The sequence below is a fragment of the Chlorocebus sabaeus genome, chromosome 9, assembly GCF_047675955.1.
Source record: "Chlorocebus sabaeus isolate Y175 chromosome 9, mChlSab1.0.hap1, whole genome shotgun sequence".
NCBI classification, from domain to species: domain Eukaryota; kingdom Metazoa; phylum Chordata; class Mammalia; order Primates; family Cercopithecidae; genus Chlorocebus; species Chlorocebus sabaeus.
Genome location: NC_132912.1, coordinates 136339826 through 136356727, shown reverse-complemented (window position 1 = coordinate 136356727; position 16902 = coordinate 136339826). Strand labels below are relative to the sequence as shown.

The following is a 16902-nucleotide window of genomic DNA, read 5'->3' as shown; positions in this document are numbered from 1 at the left end:
TGCCTCTTGTAATCTTTCAAGAAATTGCACTTAGGGCTCCTGTGACCCTTGCATGATATGTAAAAAGGCTTGTACTGGGACTCCCTCTTCAGCAATTGTGGCCCAGGTGCATTTAGCGACCTGTGCACACTGCTGATAAGCATCATCTGGGAGTGTCATTTGATGTTCCAGGTCTGAATAAGGGCCATTACCTAACGGCATATCCTCTGTAACGTTTCTGTGTCCGGCAGCATGATTCTGTCTAGCCTGGTCTGCACACAGTTCTTGCCAATTTAAATTCCATTTCAGATATGCACCAGCAGACAAACAAGTGTGAGCCAAACGTTTTACATCAAAGGGTAGAAGGCACACAGCACCAAATATAGATTCTAGCAATCCTAAAGTGAATGGGCTCTGTATTCCATCATTAACTACACTAGCTTTTAATTCCTTCAACAACTTAAACTCTAATATGGTGTGTTCATAAATAAACTGCGGTAGATTGTTTGGATCAGGCCTTACAGAAAGAGGAAAAGCGCAAGGTCCTAAGGGCTCTCTAGCTATGGCAGCAAAGTGTAACATTCTCTGTATTGGGGTCTCTATTTCTGCTACCAAAGGAGGCAGAACAGATATTTCTGCAACTGGAGGGGGTGGTATAGGCCAATTTTTATCCTCCCTTTCCTGTTTTTTATTTTCAATTGGTGCTGTGGGTGGGACAACAGGTTCTCTCAGATTTTTAGACTCAGCACATGACTCCTGTTGTCCAGCAGAATAAGGAGATAATGGAAGAAGGACAGTATAAACTAAACTTCAAGTGGAGAAAACAAAAGAATCAACTTTGAGATATTTTGAGCCCGTTTTAATCCTTCTCCTGCTCTGTCCCAATTTTCCACATCGAGAGTGCCTGTCTGTGGAAACCATGGGTTATGTGTAATAACCTCTGCAGCACCTTCATTCATGTGTGAGAACTAACCTGAGCACCAGATTGTTTCAACAAAACTTTAAGCAACTGCACATAATGTTTTTCTTCAATAGACAAATTCTTCCCCATGTTACCCTCATTCAGAAACTTCCCATTCCCAGTACCTCTTTAGGGCACGACCTTATATCCACTGCCAGGAGACTCATCCTGGTTCATCTTGTCAATTTCAGTTCCTCTGCTACAGCAAACCTTCTTTGTTCATGTCCTCATGTCCCTGTGTTTGGGCACCACCTTGGCACGGACCCTGTGGGACTGAACAAAGGGGGATGAATGCGGGAATAAAAACAAAGAGAAAAGAGTATATTTGGAAGAAGGGGTCAGGGGGCTCCTTGCTTCTAGCAAGCAAGGGCAGCCTTGAGCTTCCACAGCCCTTTGTATGTATTAGGTAGAAAGAGCAGGGAGGGGCCAGGTGTGGTGGCTCATGCCTGTAATCCCAGCACTTTGGGAGCCTGAGGCAGGTGGATCATCTGAGGTCGGGAGTTCGAGAACAGCCTGACCAACATGGAAAAAACCCCTCTCTACTAAAAATACAAAATTAGTCAGGCATTGTGGTACATGCCAGTAATCCCAGCTACTCGGGAAGACTGAGGCAGGAGAATCACTCGAACCCGGGAGGCAGAGGTTGTGGTGAGCTGAGATTGCACCACTGCACTCTAGCCTCAGGAACAAGAGCAAAACTCCGTCAAAAAAAAATAAAAAGAGCATGGAGGGAGAGGTAATGGTTGGTCAGCTGCTAGATTTATCACGGGTGCACATAATTGCTTTCTTGGCACAACAGGTTTCAGATGTTCCTATAGATAATCACAAGGAACACTGTGCTGGGGGCGTAACTGCCTTCAGCAATCCTTCTGGCAGCAGATGCAATTTGTCAGTTTTCCAACATCCTGCTTTCATGAGAACAGTTTTCTGTTTGCTCATATAGCCTCCAGTGGTATGTTGAGTTTGGTCACGACCCTCATTCTTTTTGGCCTGTAACAACCTTTGATACAGCAATTCAATTACTAGATATATATCCTAAAGCCATAATCGGGTACATAACAAAAGTTTTCTGTGTAATGATCATTTTCATAGCACTATGTGTGATAGCAAAAAGTGAAAAATGATGAAAATACCCAACGATAAGGTATTGGTTAAGTAAATTATGGTGTATTCACAAAATGAAAAAGTACATGCTAGTTAATAACAGTATAAGAACACCAAATAACCTGTGAACAAATCCATGATACATCATCTAGTGAAATACTAAGGTTATGATGCAGTGCAATTAGAATATTGTTTGCAAAATGTGCACACACATAAACAGGAAGAGGGTGGCAGGAGACCAGCCCAATATAGTGCAAAACTTTTTTCTGAATGATAGGCTTGCTACTGAATTTTTAAAATTTTATCTTCACAATTACATGCATTTTTCAATAGGCCTGTATTATCCTTCAGTCAAGGAAGCTACTACATGAACATGAAGCAATGGGATGGCGCCTCTGCTCCTGTATCTGCTGTCCAAGCCCGGCAGAAATTTCCTCACCCTTCAGCTCCATGTGTTTCAGTGTGATGGGGACCGTCTCTGTGCTGGCAGTAAACAGACTCAACGTAGTACATGTGAAGTTCTCCAAATTCAACTCAGAAGATGGGTTGTGGTTTTCCTGTAGATAATGGGGTTAGCAGTTACATGATTTCATAAAAGGACACTTTTCAGTAACATTTTATTTGTGAATAGGAGATACCCAATGAAAATTAATGGTGGCTATAAATGAATAACTTTTATGGTGATTTTTTGGTCTGTGATTTTCATTTGATGTCTAATTTGTATTCAGCAATGAAATATTGACACTTTGCATGACAGAAAACATCTTGTAAGATGTTTCACTTTTGACAGACTTGTGAAAAGGTAAAACCGGTACATGCTTGTGTACACACAGGCATGCATGCATACAGGTACATGCACACACATGCACAGGCATGCCTGTGTGGGGATAGAGAAGCACGTATTCAACACCTACAAAAGCACTTATTGAGTATCTGTTACATTGCAGGCTCTGTCTGGGCGTTAGGGAAAGAGACAGTTTACACATCAGGCAGCTTACGCTTCATCTTCACTAATGGATTGTGAGCTCTTTGGGGGCACACAGAGTCTCTGTCATGATCGATTTGCCTAGCAGGTGCTCAGTAAACATGTGTTTAATGAGCCAGTTAATGAAAAAGGTAAAACACTCCATTTAGAGGTCCAATGGTAGTAAAACAAACAGTTTCAAGACCAGAAGGGATTCTACGTAGAAGACTGCTGAACACAGAATATAACTCATGTTAAGTGTGCATGTGCTGGCTGCTCTCTGCAGAGGTGTGAGAGCAGCGTCTTCTTCTGTCCTGGTGCTGTGGGGACACTTACACTGAGAATGGCACAGCCAGATCCCTGGTGAGGACAGTGTTGTCCGCTTACACCCACCTCCTCCATGTCACTGAGAAAGTGGTCGATATAATCCCGGGGGCTCTCAGGGTCCCGAGTCCCCTGATGCCCTTTCACTCTCTCCAAAATTAAAATTTTTATTTTCTGAACATTTTTAAAAAGATTATGGCTGTCATCGGCAAAGCCTGAGTCCTGTCGTCTTGCCTTCCTCCCATACAGCATGAGCTTCACCACTCGCTCCACCTTCTCTACCAACCACCGGTCCCTGGACTCTGTCCAGGCGCCCAGTTACTGCGCCCGGCTGGTCAGCAGCACGGCCAGCGTCTATGCAGGCGCCGGGGCCTCTGGTTCCCGGATCTCCGTGTCCCGCTCCACCAGCTTCCGGGGCGGCATGGGGTTCGGGGGCCTGGCCTCAGGGATGGCCAGGGGTCTGGCAGGAATGGGAGGCATCCAGAACGAGAAGGAGACCGTGCAAAGCCTGAACGACCGCCTGGCCTCTTACCTGGACAGAGTGAGAAGCCTGGAGACCGAGAACCGGAGGCTGGAGAGCAAAATCCGGGAGCACTTGGAGAAGAAGGGACCCCAGGTCAGAGACTGGAGCCATTACTTCAAGATCATCAAGGACCTGAGGGCTCAGATCTTCGTAAATACTGTGGACAATGCCCGCATCGTTCTGCAGATTGACAATGCCCGTCTTGCTGCTGATGACTTTAAAGTATGAGACAGAGCTGGCCATGCGCCAGTCTGTGAAGAACGACATCCATGGGCTCCGCAAGGTCATTGATGACACCAGTGTCACTCGGCTGTGACTGGAGGCAGAGATCGAGGCTCTCAAGGAGGAGCTGCTCTTCATGAAGAATCACAAAGAGGAAGTAAAAGGCCTACAAGCCCAGATTGCCAGCTCTCGGTTGACCATGGAGGTAGATGCCCCCAAATCTCAGGACCTCGCCAAGATCATGGCAGACATCCAGGCCCAATATGACGAGCTGGCTCGGAAGAACCGAGAGGAGCTGGACAAGTACTGGTCTCAGCAGATTGAGGAGAGGACCACAGTGGTCACCACAGTCCGCCGAGGTTGGAGCTGCTGAGATGACGCACACAGAGCTGAGACATAGAGTCCAGTCCTTGGAGACCAACCTGGACTCCATGAGAAATCTGAAGGCCAGCTTGGAGAACAGCCTGAGGGAGGTGGAGGCCCGCTAGACCCTACACATGGAGCAGCTCAATAGGATCCTGCTGCACCTGGAGTCAGAGCTGGCACAGACCCAGGCAGAGGGACAGTGCCAGGCCCAGGAGTAAGAGGCCGTGCTGAACATCAAGGTCAAGCTGGAAGCTGAGATCGCCACCAACTGCTGCCTGCCAGAAGATGGCAAGGAATTCAATCTTGGTGATGGCTTGGACATCAGCAACTCCATGCAAACCATCCAAAAGACCACCACCCGCTGGATAGTGGATGGCAAAGTGGTGTCTGAGACCAATGACACCCAAGTTCTGAGGCATTAAGCCAGCAGAAGCAGGGTACCCTTTGGGGAGCAGGAGGCCAATAAAAAGTTTAGAGTTCAAAACAAAACAAAAAAAAGATTATGGCTACTTCCAACGAGATAGTGAATGAACCAAGGCCAGAAATTGTAGAGCTGTGAAAGAAATACTCTTACAATACTAGTACTCCCTTCTGTCAACCAGAATGAGAAAAGTGAAGAAACATTGTGTAATATTAAAGGCATCTCTGTGCTAAAGAGGAACATGCTCTCCCCAGACCCTACTATGGTTTCTAGCTGCATTTTCCTATTGTGTAAAGCAACTCACTGGCTGTGCTGCAGGGATCTTAAGGCAGGGCTGCCTTGCACCTTAAAAAGAGCAAGGGGAGCTTGTCAGCACTTTAGAAGAGGCAAGCTGACAGAGGAGAGAATTAACATCCTTCCATGAATTTCAGCTGCATTACGTAAACCTGTCGCTTCTCCACATCTGCCACTCCATCTCCTCTGGTGTGCTGGGCTCTGCCCATCTCCCCACTTCCCAAGGTGGGGCTCTGCACTTGGACTGACCCTTGGCACGAACATTTGGTTAATCCAACAGCCAGACACAGTCATGGCTTTACCTGGGTCCAGGAAGAGTTTAATATTGAAAAATTTTCAGACAACAACCTAATCAGGTAGAGCAAATCTTCATCTTCGTAGTCAAAGCGCTCATAGAAGACGGTGGAGCAGATCAAGTTGCAGGAAGCACAAGCGAGGACAAGGTGGGGTCAGAGCTGGTGAGAAAGTCATAAAAAAATCAAGGAAAACTTTGACATACACATGTCCCACCTACTGTTCCCTTTAAATCAAAATTACCATAAATAGTTTATACTTCCATAACAGAAAAGAGGGAAATTATTTCCAGTAGGGTTGTCACCGGCCAAGGAAAAGAGCAGGAGCAGAGAATGTAACTCCCCACCCAACTGTGCAGTAGGCACTAATCGCAAACCAGTTCTTTGTCTTGGTGAGGGACTCCACCAGGTGCTGGACTTCCTCCTGGACATGCTCCTCAATGCTCCTCCTCCCGGTCCCAAAGTTGTGCAGGATCAAGAGAGTAAAGAGTCGCATCTGCTTCCACCACTCTCCATGGACGAACACAAGGCCTGGAGTAGAACAAAACTACCAACCATCTAGGAATTAATCTAGTGAAAGACGTGGAAGGCGTTAATGCAGAAAGCTGAGAGGCGTCACAGGAAGATCTAAGTAAACGCGGAAACGCACCACGTTTCTGGGTTGGAAGCTTTCCTGTTGCAAAGATGGGAAATTTCCCTCAAAGTAAACTCTGGGAGGGAGACAGGACTTGACCAACTGACTTCAGATTTCCCTGGAAACCCAGCCCACAGCGCAGGGCGGAGAAGGCTGTGGGTTTCCCAGCCAGGCGGCCGCGGGTTCTCCCTGGGCGGTGCTGAGGAGTGGGGGCGTCCGGGGGCTCCTCCCTGCCAGCCCGGCGTGGGGGGCAGGGGACCGCGTGGATGGGACCCCAAACGCGCACGGACACAGCCAGGAGGCTGCCCGGGGGCGCCGGGCCCAGGACGTGCGGATGCGGGCGCTGCGCGAGGCGGGGTCCCCGGGGCGGGGAGGGGGTGAGGGTCGCTGAGGCGGTGGCGCCCCCGTCTTGGGCTCTCAGTGAGGCGGACCCGGAGCCCTGGGAGAGACCCCGAGAAACGGGCGGGACCTGGAGTCTGCACCCGCCCGAGGCAGGGGGCGCGGTGGGGCTGCAGGGCTGGGTGGGCGGCGCCGCCACGCGGTGCGCTGCGTCCAGGAAGAGCCTCCGGCGCGTGCACAGGCCTCAGCCCGGGGCCTCCAGGCGGGGGGCTCTGCCTGTGGGTGGGTGGTCGGCCCGGAAGCTGCCCCGGGAGAAGGGGCCGCGCCAGGGCAGGGCTGGCGGGACTGGGCAGGGCCAGAGCCGCGAGTCTGCGGTGTTCGTGCCCTCAGGGGTCCTGGCCGCCCCGGCAAAGCCTCCTGGTGGGCACCGCAGGGTGGAGCCGGGCTGTGCCGCGCACACAGACCCAGTAAAGCTCCCGGGCTGCCCCCAGCACAAAACTAGAGGAGATGAGAATGGCACCTTCACCGATGGACACCCAGCCTCCGCTCTCCCCTAACCCACAGCCCCGGCCTTTGGAGCCCCGGCTCGGTCCCGACGCACCCCAATGCCCACCTCCAGCCCTGGCCCCCACTGCACACGCCTGTGTCCACGCCTCTGCCCAACTGTTCCTCCATCTCTGAACTTGCACCCCAAAACCTTACTTCCGACTTCCCCCAGCCCCCAACCCAGAGCCTTCCGCTTTTCCCTGTTCCACACCCACATCCGATCCATCAGCAAATCCATCGGACTGCACCCTGGCAGCGTCTGCATGATTTCAGCCGCAAGGGCTGCCCCCAACTGGGCCCTGCCCCACGCATGCTCCTCCAGCGTCCACAGGTCGAGGGGGATCCATGAAAGCAAAGTCATATCAGTCCCCACTCTGCTCACCACCCCGCAGCCGCTCAGTCGGTGACAGTCAAGGACACACCACAGGCCTGTGTGCCGCCCCCCACCGCTGAGCTCAGCCCTTCCTGCCCACTGCTGGGTCCCCCACCACGCAGGGCCCATGCCCACCTTCGCCTCTGCAGGAGCCGTCCCCTTTCCCAGCACTCTCTTCCCTCACCCCTCCAGGGTGGAACCTGGCCTTGGGTCTTCTGTCCAAGCAGTGGCCCTGATCCCACTCCTTTTCGTGCCTGCCTCTCCGTGCCACGCTCCACCCCCACGTGCGGCAGAGTTGACCGCCATTAGCTGTTGTCTGTCCCCCTCCAACACCTGATCCCCCAGGCAAAGACTCATCCGTCCACTGCTGGGTCGGGAGCCAGTGCAGAGACCCAGGAAGGACCCGCTGACATATGGCTGAATGTGAATAGATGGGACATTTATGAATGTGGCTTTGGGGCACGAGAACACAGAGCCATACATCTGCCTCCAGCAGCCCTGGAGGTCTGTGGCCTGCGTGGATCAGGACCCCAAGCCAGGCTGTATGGACTGATCTGCTGTCCCCAGGGCCAACAAAGTCCCTTCTCCAAGCACACACAGAAGGCGGGGGCCAAAGACCCCTCAGTGGGTCCTGGGCACCTTCTCCTCACCTCCCACTGCCCTCTGCCAGCTTGAGCTGTCCAGCCTGGACCACCCCTCTGTGGAGCATCAGCCAGGCTCAGCCAACCAGGCGGGAGGCAGTCAGAGGACCTTGGTGTCCAGGGAGAGGGCTCTGTCCCAGGGCCCTGGTCCTCACGGGTCTAGGTGACGAGGGCAGAGGGTTCAGGTGCCTTTGCCTTAATAGCCCATGAAAAGGTTTCCTCAATTAACCCTGTGCCCCTCACAGTGGCCTGGCCAGAGATCAGGAGGTGAGGGACAGACAGTGAGTCAAACTCCAATCTTAGCCCCGAATGCTCTGAGCAGGCAGGCGGAGTCCACCTGTGGGAGGCCCTGGGGGACTGGCACCCTCTGCTCTGAGTGGGTAGGCGGAGCCCTCCTGTGGGAGGCCCTGGGGGACTGGCACCCTCTGCTCTGAGTGGGCAGGCGGAGCCCACCTGTGGGAGGCCCTGGGGGACTGGCACCCTCTGCTCTGAGTGGGCAGGCGGAGCCCACCTGTGGGAGGCCCTGGGGGACCGGTGCCCTCTGCTCTGGGATGTAGGGGTTGGGAGGCATATAAGGATCCCCAGGGGGGTTCTTCCTGGCCCCCCTCTGTTCCTCCGGCTGCTGCTGGGGTGTGCAGGTATGTTTGTCAGTGCCCCACATCCTGCTCAGGCCAGATCACACCTGCCCTGTCCCACAGAGGCAGCTGGGGCGGGGCCGGTGGGCAGGTTTCCCTTCGGCCTCAAGTTCCGATTCCAGCCACTCCGGCTGATGGGCCTGGTCACAGGGGAGGCAGGTCCCTTGGGCAGGTGAGAGGGACCTGTGTGCGCCACCCCAGGATAGGTGGGAAGAGCCTCTGCTCCCTCGCCCATCCCCAGCCCTCTGAGAGAAGCCCCATCTGAACAGCTTCTCTCTTCTCTGAGTTCTTCTGAGATGAGTGTCAGTGAGGGTGGAGGACAGTAGACTCTGGCCTTGTCCACACAGGCCTCAGCTCCCAGGCTGCCCAGTACATGGCCACATTCCCTGCATCAAGGGTACAGGACCTGCGTGGACCTGCCCAGGCAGGTAGGCTTCCCCCACACCCTGACTCCTACCCTCTGAAGAACAGGGAGGAGGCCTGCTCGGCCCTGGCAGTTGCACCACAGCACATCTGCACATGCCTGTGCCTATAACTACATCGGGCAGCGAGCTGTCTGGGGTGGGCTGGTCAACAAGCTTCCCTGAAGCAGGCGGCCATGAGGGGGGGCAGCATGTCTGTGGTTTCACGTTTGTCCCTGTTTCATGGCCTTGTTTTTCCACTCGTTTCTGTGGGAAGCACGGTGCCCCAGAGGCCGGGGTGAGTAATGCCTGTCTCCTGGGCAGGAGCAGCATGTCTGCATGGATGTCTGTGTGCCGGGTCTGGATCTGCTGTGTGCGTGTTTTGTCTGCCTGCTGGGAGCCTCTGTCTGCGTGGGGGCCTGTGCTGGGGACACATGTGTCCCGGTGGGGATGGGTATAGTTCTGATGCAGGTACCTGGGTGCCCTGTGAGTGAAGCCAAGTGTGGGGTAGGGGATGCGATTCTGCACTTACGGCAGGTGTGGGGGGCATATGGGCTGTGTGAGAGCATCTCTGCAGGGCCTGCATGCCAGGCTGTCCGTGGACACCTCTGTGTACAGGGCATGAAGCTCTCCGGCTCCACACTCGGCAGCAGATGGGGTCCCTCACACCCCACGGCCCCACGGCAGCAGAGCACAGGGTGCTCCACATACCTAAATGACGAGAACTCAAAGTCTCCGCTGCAGATTCCGCCTCAGATTCTATCAGATAAGGCAACGCTGGCTGCGTCTTTTGAGAGGGAACCTGAGACCGGAAGAGGCAGATGTGCACCTCAAGCCCCACGGCTGCTGAATGGCAGCTTTTAGAGGAAGCTGGTGGTCACAAGTCACAGGAGCCGTGGGCAGTGAGAGGCCCAGATCACCAGGGAGATGGCAGCATCAAGGATGGAGGCTGTGCAAAGGTGAGGGCGTTGGCCACACTGGGTCTGACCTCGCTAAGATCTGATCCAAAACCTCCTGGTGCACAGCTTCAGGCCACCCCCGACGGACACCCGAAGCCCCAGAGCGAGCTCGTCCATGGGGGACCAGCACAGGGGCTGCACCGCAGAGACTCCTGACCCCTCCCAATCCACAGGTCCAAGGTCACAAAGCAAGGGTGGGTCTGGAATTTGAATTCCAGCCCCTGTCTCAGAGCCCACACTCTGAAGAGCTCTGCTGCCTCCCATAGTCTTTTCAGGACAAAACTGCACATTTCTGCTGGCCTCACATAGGCACTGAGCCGGCTAGGGAGAGAAAGGCACCGAGAGTCTGGGCAGCCCAGGCGCAGAGGCAGGAGACGCAGTGGACGAGCAGTGCAGGGTGAGGGTGGGGGCCGAGGCTGGGGGCTGCCCTCCCGAGTCCATCCTGCAGGGTTCTTGGTCCAGGGACCTCCTTGGGGAGTGGCAGGGTGGGCAGAGCTGCCCCCGCTCATAGCATCTACTAGCTGGCCAGCCTCAGAGGCTGCCATGGCCCAGGGCTGGAGGAGCCCTCCACACACACCACCCGCCATGCCCCAAGCTCAGCTCTGTGGTGCTTGGTCGTCAGCCATTCCTGGCCCAAATGCGTTCACAAAATTACGCAGCTTGTTTATCAAACTGGCTGAGCTTCACCTTGAGGTTAAGTGGAGGATGCATGGAGGGCTTACCAGAGGTACTTACGGTGCAGATAAGCAGGAAAAGCCCAACCACACTACACACAAACAGATTTACTTTAAAACGGGGTGGGGAGAGAGGAGAAACAGGAAAACAGGACATAGGACTCAGGTGGCCAAGAATGTTACCAAACAAAAATCCAAGCTGCTGGGTCACCCACTGCCCACCCATGACCCAGTCTCCATGGACGGCTGGTCCCCAGCTCTGTTGGGAGCCAGTGGGTAAAGGAGGCTGGAATCTGAGCTCACAGCCCCAGTGGACCCTGACCCAGACCCCGACGGACGCTGATGCAAACACCTACAGACCCCGACCCAGACCTCGATGGACACTGACCCAGACCCCGATGGATGCCAACCAAGACCCCAAAGGACCCTGACCTAGACCCTGATGGACCCTGACCCAGACCCTGATGGGCCCTGACCCAGGCCCTGACGGACACTGACCCAGGCACTCATGGACCCCATCCCAGGCACTGGGGGCCCCCACAGGGATTCACATCCCACAGGAATGCCCCACCCTTAGGCCCCTCCCTGCATCCCTCCCTAACTGGCCCCCAGACCATAGCACAAGGAGCCCCTGGAGAGGCTGAGCCGCTCTTCCAGGCAAATATCCTGGTTTCCAGGCACACACACATTTATCAAAACCCATCACCTCAACACTAAGCACATTACTGTGTAAACTTTGCCTCCACAAAGAAATTTAGAAAGGGCTAAAGAATCCCTACAAATCACTTACTAAAAATGACACCATTGGGAGCAATGTGGAAAAGACACACAGAAGCAGAAACACGCATCGATACCAAACCTGTGGGACAAGCAAGAACATATGAGTCACCAACACAATGAGACGCTGCTTCTTACCCACTAAAGTGGCCAAGACTGAGAATTCCACGACACCACCTGCTGGAGAGGGTGGGAGATCCACAGGAGCTGTGAAACCACATTGGGAAAAGAAGTTGGTATTTTCTTAGGAAGTTTTGAGTAAAGTTTGACCTCAGCACTCCCACTCTTACGGGTGGATTACAAGAGAAATATTCACACACGACAACCAGGAACCTGGCACAGGAACGTCACCCAGTGCCATTCGTAATGACAGAGGACTGGGGATCGTTCCAGGTGTCGGTGAACAAAGAATGTGTTATGACTTGGGGTGTAGTCACACCATGGAATATTACACAGGTGTCCAAGTGAGCGGAGTGCAGCTGCTGAGAAGAGGGAGAGCCTTGACACCAAAGAGCAAGACCTAGAGGACAGCGCACAGCCCAGCGCTCTGGGTTATGAAGCTTGAATCCCAGCAAAGCTCCGCCTGTGTTTCAGGTCATCAACGTGCTTTCAAGAAAGCCGCCAGAGAATCCCAAGGAATGGTACCTCTGAGAGTGGGAGAGGGGAGGAGCTAAGCTCATGGCTTAGTAATTGTCTATGTCCTGTGCTGAGGGAGGTTTATGTGCTCTTTGTATTATTTTATAAATAGATGAATAAATGCCATGCATCGAAAAAGAAAGAAAATGAAATGGGTGTTCCAAAGGCAGCCTGCTGGGTAGCATTCAGCAGCCCCCAACCTCAAGGGAAGGGCCTTGAGTCTGCGACCTGTCCCGAGTTGGCATCCCCAGGGTCAGGTCACCAGGACGGAAGGTTGCATAGAAAGCCCTATTTGCCACTGAGCAGAGTGTGGGGAGGCCTCCCAGCTCGGTAGGTCCCTCCATGGGCCTGCAGAGCACCTTACAAATCGCTCTGGGAGTCCCACCAGAGCGACAATTTGCAATGAGAGACTTCCAGCATGGGGAGCAGATACGGGGTAAGGAGGGCAAGGTCACAAAGGAGCAAATAAGAAACACCAGCGGGGGCGGGTAGAGACGGGGCTGGGGGAGATGCACCTGCGAGGGAGGTGGGTCCCGTCGTGACCTTGGTCTCCACGCAAAGGCCTGGGGAAGGCTGCGAGGACTGCACCCAGGGCCGCGACACTGAGCCTCGAGCTGCCTCGCTGGCGGGCTGGGGACAGTCCTCAGAGCACCGGTGAGGAGGGGATGGTAGAAGGCTGAGTCAAGGGTCACCGGGGAATTTCACTTATCCATGGGGACCCCGCCACTGTCCGGGCGCAGACCGACCCAGAGGCACAATGCGAGGTAGGGGTCTGGGGCTCATCTCCCCAGAGAGGGGAGGGACCTCCCAGAGGAGCTGCTGTGCGGGCCTGCGGAGCTCCTTCTCCCACCACTGTTCCAGCTCACCCTCCACCCCCCACCTGCCCTCAGACACCCAAATGCAGGCAGGTCCGGGAAACAAAACCCCATGCCACACAGACCCATTGGAGGCTCTGAGTGGATGGCTCCCACCCTTCCCTTGTCCACCCTTTTGCTGGCTCAGAAAGTACAAGATAAAGATGTCAGGGCCTAAAACGTGGGGAGAAGTCTCCCTCACCTCTGCAAAACCCCTGGAAGTTTTGTTCACCCCTACAGGGTGCCCCTGGCCCCTGGGGGCCAGCAGGGTTGAGCTCCAGGAAGGGCTCCAGGGCACACAGCCCCTGAGATAGCACACCAGGAAGATTGGGTCTTCCCTTGCGCTGTGTGTGTACATCTGGGGGTGTGCACCTGGGTGCATGTGTGTGCACCAGGGTGTGTGTGCGTCTGGGGAAGGACAGGCACTGGGTGTGTATTGTGTGCACCTGGCCATGTACCTGTGTGTTGGGGCAGGGAAGATTATGCATCTCAGGGTGTATAGGTGTAAGGGGTGTATACCTGATCATATGAGTGTGCACAGGTCCCAAGGCCCCTTAGCCAGGTGTTAGCTCTGGGGAAGCGTGCATGTTGTGCTGAGAGGTGGGGATGACAGGTAAGTACTGCGGCAGGTCCCAAACGTGCATGGGGGGACGATCACCCTCCCTGCCTGTGAGCCTGAGCCCCTGCCCTAAGATCCCAGGAGGGGTTACAGTGCTGTTACCTAGCTCTCACCAGTGGAGCAGGGCTCTGAGCCCATCACACACCACACCCGAGTCTCTCCACTGTTCCAGTGTGCTCAGCAGTGACCTCCCTCACCAGGAGGGCCATGTACAATTCCAGCAATACTCTGGTGACAGAGGTGGTCTTTCTGGGCTTTCCAGAGCGGCGCCATCTTCAAGGGCTGCTATTTGGTCACTCCTCATCATCCATGTGGGGACCATCGGAGCCAGCCACCACCTGCACACATCCACGTACCTCTTCCTGGCCAACCTCTCGGTGCTGGAGACCCTGTACACCTTGGTCACCATCCCGAAGCTGCTGGCCGGCCTCCTGGTACCAGCAAGGACCATCTAACTCCTTCTTGGGGCACCCCACCTGGCTGCTCCTCTTCCTCTCACTTAGCTCCTCTGAGGGCTTCCTCCTGACCACCATGGACTGTGACTGGCCCCCAGTCATCTGCCACCTGCTGCACTACCCAGTCCATTATGGACTCCAGGCTCTGCATGCACCTGGCCCTGAGCACCTGGTTCTGTGGCTTCCCGGACTCCTTTATGTCCATGGCTCTCAACTCCAGCCTGAGGCTCTGCAGCCCCCAAGTCCTCAACCACTTCTGTGATATCTCACCCCCACTACTGTGGCTCTCTTGCTCCCACACCACTGCCATAGAAATGCTGGACTCAGGCAGCCCAGGTGATCCTCGTGGCTTTCCTGCAGGCAACCACAGTCTCCTACACCCTTATCCTGGCCAGGTTGCTAAGAATTCCAGGAAAGTCCAGCAGCCAAAGGCCTTCCCCACCCATGTCTCCCACCTGGAGTGGCGGCTCCTCTGACCTCATCAAGCTGGTGTCAGGGGTCTACGTGGTTAGGATCCCTCAGCTCAAACTCATCATCCACTGCCTGGAGAACTGCAACATCAGGGAGGCCCTGGCCAAACTCCTCCAGGCCCTGCACGTTTAGAGCACCAGCTGCAGGAGGGAGCGCTGCCCAATCCCTCTTCCCTTCCCTGTGCTCATAGACACTGGTGACCCCCCAAGGCAGCCACAGCCCACTCACACCAGGGCAGTCAGCAAGCCCCACCCTCGCCCATATCACCCAGAGTCAGAGTTGCCAAGAGCATAGAGTGGCCATAGGCAAGCATCTCCATGAGCAGGGGAGGGGCAGACACACCAGACCTGGACCTCAGCACTGCTGGGTCCCAGCCATGGCAGCTGGGAGCCTCCCCCAGGAGAAGCTGGGCCTGGAGTTCACAGGAAGCCCCCTCTCATGGCCGCTCCCCTGACCCTCTCAGATGAACAGCTGCTATGGAGACCAGTCATTTTGCCCACATCTCTGTGATGCTGGAAAAGGGACTTGACAAACTGCATTTCTGCTTTCTGTTGAGAAGTCAGCTGCCAGTCTTACTTTTACTCTTTTGTAGGTAATTTGAGTTTCCCCTGCTTCTGGAAGTTGTTTGGTTTACAGCTGTCTTACCTAGGTATGCTTCTTTTTGTATTTATTGCACTTGGAGTTTGTAATGCTTCTAGAATTAATGATTTAATTCCTTTCATCAGTTTTTAGAAATTATTGGTGATTACTACTTTGAATATTACATCTACCTCATTCTTCCTCTTCTTCCATTGGTTCTAATATTACATGGCATGTCAGGCTTTTTTATAGTGTACCCTCTGCCTCCTAACATCCTATTCTCCACACTCTTTTTTTTTCTGGATTATTTTCTGATCTTCCAAGTTACTAATTCTCTCTCTAGCCATGCCTAATCTTCTGTGTTTTAAAATGTATTTTTTGATTCCAGACTTTCCTTTTAGTCCTTTTAGTTTCCCATTCTCTACCAAAATTCTCAATCTTGTTTTATTCCAGTAGACATGGACAGGTTCCTACATGAGTTTCTTAATGGTATCCTTGTTCTCGTGTTAGTCTCTGTCTAATCCTTGCCAAGACTGGGTTGTTTTATTACTATTGCTGTCTATAATGTCTTAATATGACATGGTGAGTTGCTCTTCTTTGATCTTCTTTTTCAAAATTATTTTATTAATAGTTATTTTAGGCCTTTATTTTTCCATATAGAGTTTAGAAACTTTTGGGTTCTGCACTATTTTGTTACTACCATAACAAAGTGCCAGAGACAGGGTGGCTTAAACAACAGAAATTTGTTTTCTCACAGTTTGGCAGGGTTGGTTTCTTCTGCAGCCTCTCTTCTTGGCTTGTAGACACTGTCTTCTCCCTATGTCTTCACAGGGCTGTCCCTCAATTGGTGTCTGGGTCCTAAGCTCCTCTTGTTAAGGACATCAAGCTCACCTCACCTCATTTAACTTTAGACACATCTTTAAGGTCCTATTTCCAAATGCAGGTACTAGGGGTTGGGACTTCAATGCATGAATTTGAGGGAAACACAGTTCAGCTCATAACAGAGCCTTTTAAAAATTATGCCAAGATTTTGATTGTAATTTCATTAAAGTTATGGCTCAATTTGTGGTGAATTCTCACCTTTGTAATATCCTGTTCATGCTCCATTTATGCAGATTTTCTTTTATATTCTTTAATAACTTTTTGATGTTCTCCATAGAGGTCTTTTACATTGTGGACTGTGGTGAATGACTTTTTTTTTTTTTTGGAGATGAAGTCTTGCTCTGCCACCTAGGCTGGAGTGCAGTGGTGCAATCTCAGCTCACTGCAACCTCCACCTCCAGGGTTTGAGTGATTCTCATGCCTCAGCCTCCTGTGTACAGGCACGTGCCATCACGACTGGTTAAGTTTTGTAATTTTGGTAGAGACGAGGTTTCACCATTTTGGCCAGTCTGGTCTCAAACTCCTGGCCTTAGGTGATCTGCCCGACTTGGCCTCCCAAAGTGCTAGGATTACAGGCATAAGCCATCATGCCAGGCTATGAATGACTTTTTCTTTTATATTTCCTAAAGCTATTTTTTGTTCTGGTAGAGAAATTCTACCATCCTTTAAGTCTAAGGTACACATCTAGCTGCAAGTCTAGGGAGTACCTACTTAAAACAGGGGCGAGAGGTGAGACACCCAGTAGTGCAGAGCAGCAGAGCAGCCCCACTGTGTGCCCGGGACGACCCCACCCTCCAGCCGCATCACTGTCTTGAGTGGAAGTCACACATCCCCTCCCAGGGCCAGGGGAGGGAACAGTCACAGACTTTCCTCATGAGCCAAAAATAAGCGAGGTCTGGCTGTGGTGCTGTCCACTGTTGGCTCCAGCACCAGCGGTTGCCCATGAACCCCCTTGACTCCTTAGAGTAAGCAGCTC

General features: G+C 53.1%; 1 pseudogene; it reads left to right on the top strand.

The window, feature by feature from the left end:
• The first annotated feature begins 3582 nt into the window (after positions 1–3582).
• LOC103245975 (keratin, type I cytoskeletal 18 pseudogene) lies at positions 3583–4865 on the top strand (annotated as a pseudogene).
• The last annotated feature ends 12037 nt before the right edge of the window (positions 4866–16902 follow it).